This window comes from Notothenia rossii, assembly GCF_949606895.1.
Source record: "Notothenia rossii genome assembly, chromosome: 2".
In the NCBI taxonomy this organism is placed as follows: Eukaryota; Metazoa; Chordata; class Actinopteri; order Perciformes; family Nototheniidae; genus Notothenia; species Notothenia rossii.
In genome coordinates this window covers 44,315,070-44,323,299 of record NC_136904.1, presented here as the reverse complement: position 1 = coordinate 44,323,299, position 8,230 = coordinate 44,315,070, and the positions used below count along the sequence as shown (strand labels likewise).

At 40.9% G+C, this 8,230-nt stretch overlaps 1 long non-coding RNA gene across 1 annotated transcript; it reads left to right on the top strand.

Moving 5' to 3' along the window:
* The first annotated feature begins 112 nt into the window (after positions 1-112).
* LOC307030552 lies at positions 113-1,284 on the top strand. The gene is made up of 2 exons (XR_013805686.1): positions 113-845; positions 939-1,284. It is a non-coding gene; the product is annotated as an uncharacterized lncRNA (long non-coding RNA).
* The last annotated feature ends 6,946 nt before the right edge of the window (positions 1,285-8,230 follow it).

Here is an 8,230-nt window from a genome sequence, read left to right as displayed (position 1 = left end):
TTAGAGAATTTTACACACGGAAGGAAGTATTCTCTCCGCTTCGCTTGACAAACCCAGCGCCATATAGACTGAGAGTTACGTCATCTCCGTTCACTCCAATGGACCACTTTTTTACAGCAATGGCGGATCGTGGAGCCTCTCAATCGTTCCCCGGCGATTGAGAGGCTAACAGAGTTGTAGAGTTGCAGCATAATAGCCCGTTGGTGACGGACTTTTAAAGGTAAGAAGAAGTTTAAAGATTTAGATTGCGGATATTATCAGTAGGCCTACATCTGATTCAAATTAACATGTGTATTAAAGGATGTCAGTGGATTATCCATAAATTAGTAGATTTAGGGAACGTTTACAGATAACAGATTAAGCTTGGATACCATACCATAGTACCATCCACTATACCATAGTGGTTGAATACACAGTATTAGGAAACACTTTATACTTACTGGACATGTTATACTCATTACATACTGTATATAAAATATGACCAAGAATGTGAGACAACTTTATAGAAATTCATATCACATCTGTTACTGATGCCATTTGTCATACTTTGTTAAACTCACAAATAATAAAGTTCCATAACTTCAGTTGGGAACAAAGACCACACCTTATCTCCCCAAGGCAATTTCCCATCCAATAGGTGTGCTATATAGGTGTGTATTGTTATGGTTTAGGTGTGTTGCTTTCTCCCCCTCCCCTCTGTCTTCTCTCTCTCTCCTGTGCAGTGTGGTGATCGTTAGAAGGCTCAGCTGGTTCACAATGAGGAGCACCTGTACTCATCTAATCAACTCCTCCATAAAACCCTGGTCATGTTCACACTCCAGTGCCAGATAATTCCGTCTCACTCGGTAGAGCTGAATGTCGTAGTAGCCTAGCTTAGTGTGATTTTCTCTTGCTGTTTTTGTTGAAGAGTAACCTTGTTTTTTCCTCTGTTTTTCCAGTGTCTGCTCGAGCCAGCCTGAGTCCTGCTGCCGCCACCAGCGTGAACTAGATCCACCTTCATTTTGTGGATTGTTTTTTAGTTGCTCCTTTTTTCCTTTATTAAACTTTGTTAAAAGACTGAATCCATCTGGTCGCTGCCATTGTAGGTCCTGAACTTTGGACCCAGCCCTAACATGTATAACCCTTTCTCCTGTCTGTTACTCCCTCTTTCAGCACAAGAACCAGAGGGGGATTCAATGGAGCCTGAATACCTGCACTGAGACCCTCACCCTGCACCCTGAGTCTCAACTCTGTGTTTTTCAAGCCTTTCCCGGTTTTTTTGTATTAAACAAAACATTAAGCTTTCCCAATGGTGTGGTTTTCATTTTGTGAAAAAGTGCAAATGCAGTGTTTGTATATAATAACCTCACATATTTTTTTGCTGTTGGTCGTGAAATTGCTCCTGCTGACTTGAGCCAGCCATTTTTTCCTCCGCTCTGTGTCAGTGGGGAAGCCGTACATTCGTACTCCTTTCTCGGAGCGATTTGAGCATCCCCAGGCAGCACAGCAAACCATGGTGGCGACTAGGAGGCAGCACAGCAAACCAGGACAACACGGAGGAAAAGGCACAGACAAACTGCATGATATGCTATTCAATGTTTATTGAATTCCATGTATTTGCAATGGATGTTCCTAAAACAACACATTTAACATCATCATCATCATGCTGCTGCTGCTGCTGCTGCTGCTCGTCCTTTGATAGTCACCTGTCGGTCTCCTGTTCTTTCTGAAAGCTATAAAGATGACATTAGTCATTTAGATAACTTGTGTCCTCAATTACCATGGGATTACTGAAACTACCATGAATTTAAGAAAATGGTAGAAATGAATCTAATCTGAATTTTGAAGCATTCCTTTAGATCCCCTCCCTCTAAATATATCAATAAACATTAGAAAGTGATGCTCCTGACTACCATACAATATAAATAAATAAACAGCAACAGGCTCTTCAACCAAGGCACTGTTAGCCTAACATGTAAACTAGTTGTTCACACTAATCCTAATATTATCAATTAATATTATCAAATTCTATTTTTTTTTTAAACATATTGATGTAAATACATACACATATCGATTTGTTGTATAAATATTGCAAATCAAAACCTTTATTCACTAATAATTACCAAAAATCGTAGTTCTATCTCCTGTTATCAATGCATTCACATTGCCCGCCATGAACTTCCGGGGAACGATCCTCGTCTACATGAACCACGTGACGATAACCGTTTTTGGACCTCCGCTGTCGTAACTCTTCTATCTATATGGCGCTGGACAAACCCATCCATGGACAAACCTTGTTATAGTCCTCAAGCTCTGATTGGATGTTTGAGTGTGCGCAGAGGGTTACGCCGAGCGTCGAACAGCACTTTGAAATGGGATGGAACCACGGCAGACGCTCCAAAACTGGATTTGAACGGGTCCACCCCCTCCCCCACCTCGTCCCCAGAACTACAAATGTAGTAACTGTGTAGTAACTACACACTATAGAGAGGCGAAGTCACGCCCATCTACTTCCGGTCCATGGGACCCCGGAAGCGAAAAATTATACATTGAATTTAATGGAGAGAGAAAACGTATCTTTTGATCCCGTTTGAATTGTGCCACGAACTACACATATGATGTTTGTCAATCTTAAACAATCATTTCCATGTCAAAAAAGTCACATTTTGTCGTAAAACTGTTGAAATATAAGACTATGAAAAATACGCGACTACAAAGACTACAAATCCCATTCTGGGTCGCGCATGTGATGTCACAGGCGATAATGCTCCAAGTGGTTGAGACTCGTAATTAAAGCGAAGAAGAAGATTTCATAACTGATTTATTCCCTCCAATAAATATAAGAGATTGCTCCAATAAATTCACTTTTACAAGATGCCTGTGTGCTTTGTACCATGTTGTAATCACAAAAGTGATCATACCACTTGCTCGTTCTATCGCTTCCCGTCTTATGAAAGGACCAGGGGTCGCTGGATCAGACATATCAGGTAATATCATAGGTAATATACATGTTGTGCATGGAACATAGTCAAGTTAGCTACCTAGCTAGTAGCGACGAGTAGCGAGCACGTTAGTTAGCATTACATTACTTAGCCTTGTCATTTTTAGTAGCCTTACCATGAAGTTATTATTTTATTACATGAAGTACACCAAAATGTTAAACAGTAAGAGTAGTCATCATGGTAAGTATTTCGTGAAACATTTGAAGAGTAGCCTACTGCGCCCTCCACCGGGTGCTAAGGAAGCAGTTCAGGGAGAGTCGAAGGAAGGCAGGCAGGCAGGGAGCTTTGCATGACATTCTTCTGGACATGTGTCATTGTGATGACAGTGAGGGTGAGTCAATCTGTTTGTTGGAAAGACAGTACTTGAGTGATTACTGAGAGAAAATTATTAAAAGAGATAATTATTCAGTGTTGTTACTTTAAAGTGTTGTTACTGACCTTTTTCTCTTTTATTTTCTTTACCTCACCTGTAACTGCTGAGACCCTGAGGAACATGCACACTGGACTGACCTGCTCTGGCAACCTGATTTCCACTGTACGTAATAGTATTTGGTTATGGTATATTATTTATATACATCAAAGGCACAATGTACCCCCCAGAGAGACACATGTATTGAGTGTGATATTTTGCATAGGTCATGTGAAATCATCTTTACATACTAGAAAACTGTAGGAGCGGCAACTTGTTTTGAAATTGAATTTTTAATATCCGATAATAAAGTTGATCTGTTTTCTTTATTCTTCTCTCTTCCCAGCTTCATCCATCACCATTCTCTGTTCCTGCAGGTCCTGCTTGCTAATCAATGCTCATATTTTTTTACACAATTACAAATAAAGTCAATGTATTGTATGACATGAAGTTGTGCTTCATTCTGAGTCAATAATAAATTCATTCTGCCTTCAACTGCAAAATGATTGTGGACTGCACCGACATCCATGTAGCTGCCCCCCAGTAAGATGAACCAAGCAAAGCTGACACTCAACATACAGCTGTGCTCTTAAGTTGACATGAAGAATTTGTGAAATATTGGTAATTATTTGGAAAAAATGACTGACGATGCAGAACACTTTTTTTATTTAGGAACAGTGGTCAGGTGAAGCATTTATCACTACATATGTGTCAAACTTAAAAGGCCAAACACACTGGCCAAACACACCTCGTTTACAACTCCCCAGTTGACAGCCATGACTCCGTCTAAATTGTACCCCCCAAGCACCCTCTTCATGAGGGACGCGCATGGAGTGGATGAAAGTCCCGACCTCAGCACAGCACCAAAATTGCTGGCTGTCAACCTGCCCTGCCTTTGTAACTGCCACTGAGGATTTGTCTGCTGTCCTACGGTGGCTGTCTGGATGGCAGCTTGCTGGTCTCTGCTCAGTCGCATTGAGGCAATAATTGCCTCAAGCCCCCGACCCCCATGCTCCTTCACCATCTCCGGCACGTTGAAAATGACCTGATGTTGAGGCTGCAGCTCTGGCTCAGGTGACAAAAGCCATGCCATGCCACGCTGCGCCCCTCAGTGCAGACCTGAACCAGTCTACTTCCTCAGTGGCGATGTCTCTGGCCAGTGGGTTGTATGTCTCCTCTTGCTGTTGGTAGAGTTGAGACACCGGCTGGACTACTTTTGAAGTGCCAGGCTTCCTCTACTGGCACTCAACTTATGTGGAGCTGATCTGCCACATGGCAAATATTGCCAATGCTGCAGCGTGGCTGCATTTGTACATCCCCCGTGCACAACCACAGACAGCGCTCTGCATCGTGCCATCCTCTCCCATGTAGATCTGTACAAATAAAGTAAGTACCATGTGTGTTAACATGCTATAATAGATTGAATGAGCAATACAAGGATGGTCCAGATCTGGGGGTGGGAGGGTTTATTTTTCCATAGTTTTGTCCTCTTGTCTGATTGTTGTTATTGTTTGTTTTTTCTGAATTTTTTGTAATTTGTGTTGTATTGGTTGTGATTGTACATTGTATTTTTTTAAATGTGTATTACATTTTTGAAAAACATTTGATCAACAAAAAAGGATTTGGTCAGGATCTAGACTCAGTGTGTAGTTTATGAATTAATCAATGCTCTCTACATTAGGAAAACACATACCAGTGTACCAGAGGGAGTCACACACAGCTGCGCCTAGATAACCAAACAAATTGACAAGATAACCAAAATCCTTGAATCTACACACAGCAAATAAACTCAAATGACACAACGAGATGTAAAAAGGAGATCACACATAGTCGATATAAAACTGGCCGCTTCAATCTGAAGAGCAACTAAAACAAAACACGGGAGTGTACCTTGTTCTTGTGAACACTAATGTTATCCACAGCATACACACCCGTATACAGTACACCCGTTCTAGGTTCTGATTGGCTCTCTAGGTTGGCATTCTAGCTTCTGACTGGCTGTCCAGGTTGTCAATCACAGCCGTGGTTCATATTATGCTAGTCGACTCGTAACATCGCTAAACTTTTTTTCTTGACGGTTTTCTCAGTCAACTAATGCTATTGATAACAGTAACATAAATTAACACAGCCCTGCACACTGCAGTCATTATATTGTATTGTCTGTGGTTCATCATCTTCTTTTTCATTCTCCTCCTTATTGACTGACATTAACGTTAAACATTGCACTCATGTTACTCACCGAAACCTTGTAAAGCCGGTCCCGCATGCTGGCTCTTTGTGATGGGATTTATGGCTCTTTGAAGGGAGCCGGATCTTATGGCTCCGTTCCTTTCAAAGAGCCGTTCAAAAGAGCCGTTCAAAAGAGCCGTTTTTTTTGGCGGGGTTACTTGGTTTGTCTGTGAAATAATCACCAGGATAATGATTGACTGTATTGCCAGACCTAATGTCAATAATCTGCTTTGTAAACACGACATAAGGTGGCGCCATATCCATGTCATTCATGTCCGTGAATGTACTACTTTGAATTTACCCTCCGTATGTGTTAAGTAAATAAAGTTGCCTTGCCTTGAATGAAATTCACGCAACTCTTAATATAGATACTGTGTTTTTAAGTGGCGATGGAGATCATTTGTTGGCCCTGCTTTAAAGGATATTTTGCCTTTACAAATGGTGCGCTTTTTTGGTTGAAGTGCATCAAAATGCTGCTGCGTTTTCGCGTTTGGCTCATTTTCCATCCGAACAACACGTCGTCTACCTGTCCTGTAGCCTACCACTTGTTATGACTTCTCTCTCTCGCGTATTCCGTTAAGACCCACCCCATCTCACTCCTCCTGCTGAAACCTACTAATCAGAGTAGGGGCGGGTCTTGACAGAATACGTTTGGGGAACAAAATCAAGCTTTTCAACAGGCGAGTGGATTTTGGCAGGCAGTGAGTGCGGACTAACAATTGAACGATAACAAGAACGGCTCTCACCAAGTACGACTCGGTTCCCCTCGTTCATACCAAAGAGCCGTTCAAAAGAATCGGCTCGTTCACGACCGACACATCACTACCTTACAGAACCGACTAACTCCCCTTTCGTGTATGTACAGCTCTCAACGTGCCCAGACTTGTAGTGATTTTCACCTCGTTTTATACTTTTATTCTCATTCTGAAAGAATGAGGTGAAATGTGTCAACGTGACGGTCATCTTTGTGTTGGTGACGCTTATTGTGCGGGACCAGAGACATGTAGTTCACTGAGCGGCTTAACACAAAAAAATGTGTTACTTCACAGTTTTACGACACATTTTAATTTTTTTGACTTTCAAAATGTTCTTTTAAATTGACAAACATCATATGTGTCATTCGTGGCACAATTCAAACGGTATCAAAAGATACGTTTTCTCTCTCCATTGAATTCAATGTATAATTTTCCGCTTCCGGGTCCCATGGAGGCTCCCGGAAGGGGAGGGACTTCGCCTCTCTGTGTTTCGCAACATATTCTCTATCTATGGCACGTCTTTGCTGGGAATTGTAGTTTTAAAAGACGTTTTCATATTTCCCATAATAAGAAGTTGCCAGTATTAAACTGTGTACATCCCTGGAGGTTTAGGGGATGGGAAACACTCACATTTAAAACATATAATTAATAAATGCGGGAAAATTGATTGTGCCCATAATGGGCAGCATTAATATATACCCACATGACAGCTAAGATCAGAAGAGCTTTATTTAACAGCTGGTCTTATGTCTGTGACCCCTCCTGTTGTTAATTGATAAGCCTGAAACATGCACTTGTCATGGTTCAGAGGCAAATTTTGCAAATATGGCAGTAGCCATCGATCATCTTAAGATAAGATATACTTTATTGATCCCAAGTTGTAAACATTTGCGTTACACCAGCATGTGTAACAGTTGTAAATATGCAGTGGTGTTTATTTGTAAATAATTTAGTATAATCACACAAATTCTGTGTTTTATATTTAATAATTCTGTGTTCTTTATTTATTGAATGTTCAATACCTGACAAGGTCGGAGATGAACAACTTGGGTCGCACGTTCCTCAACAGTGCATTACAAGACATCTATCAATATGTGTGTATACCTCCACCATTAAACTGTTGTATTCTGCACATTTCTTATACTATCTACATACATCTTATAAGAGTATACTATATAATATAATATCAGTTAAAATAAGTGCTTAAACATACAGTAGTTAACATTGCAGGAAAGCAATATATTAGTACTTTGTAAGGCTTAATATTTATGCCCCCAAAGCTTTTTTCTTATTCAAAATAAGACCTTAACCTAAAGTATTCTTTAATGTTTAAATAAAGCCTTATTAGCTTGTCTGTCTGTGTCTCCTATTAATATCTAATAATACAAATAATACATTTCAATAACATGCTTTAACCACTAGGTGTCCCTTTCTATCAGCTGTGCACCGTTATGGTGTAAATATACCAATATACCGATTGGATCAAATATAAAAGTCAGCCAAATTAGTATTGATACTGCAAGGAGTTGACATGTGACCGGTTGGGAGTGAGAACGTGTTGTGTACAGAGTTATTGCAGTGGGCAGGAATGTTTTCCTGTATCGGTTCCTGTGACTGCAGCAGTCTGTTGGAGAAGGAGCTCCTGTCTGTCCAGGAGGGGGGGGGGGGGGTATCTGTCTGTCCAGCTGCAGGTGGAGAGGATGGGTGGGGTTACCCATCATAGAACCAGAATAAGGTTTGGTGGCTTACACGCCTTTCATCGTAGTGGAAAATGTTCTCATATGCAATATGTTTGGATAGTTTCACTATTGAAATGCGTTTGATAACACTAGGTGCTCTAGTGCCAAAGTTGTGGC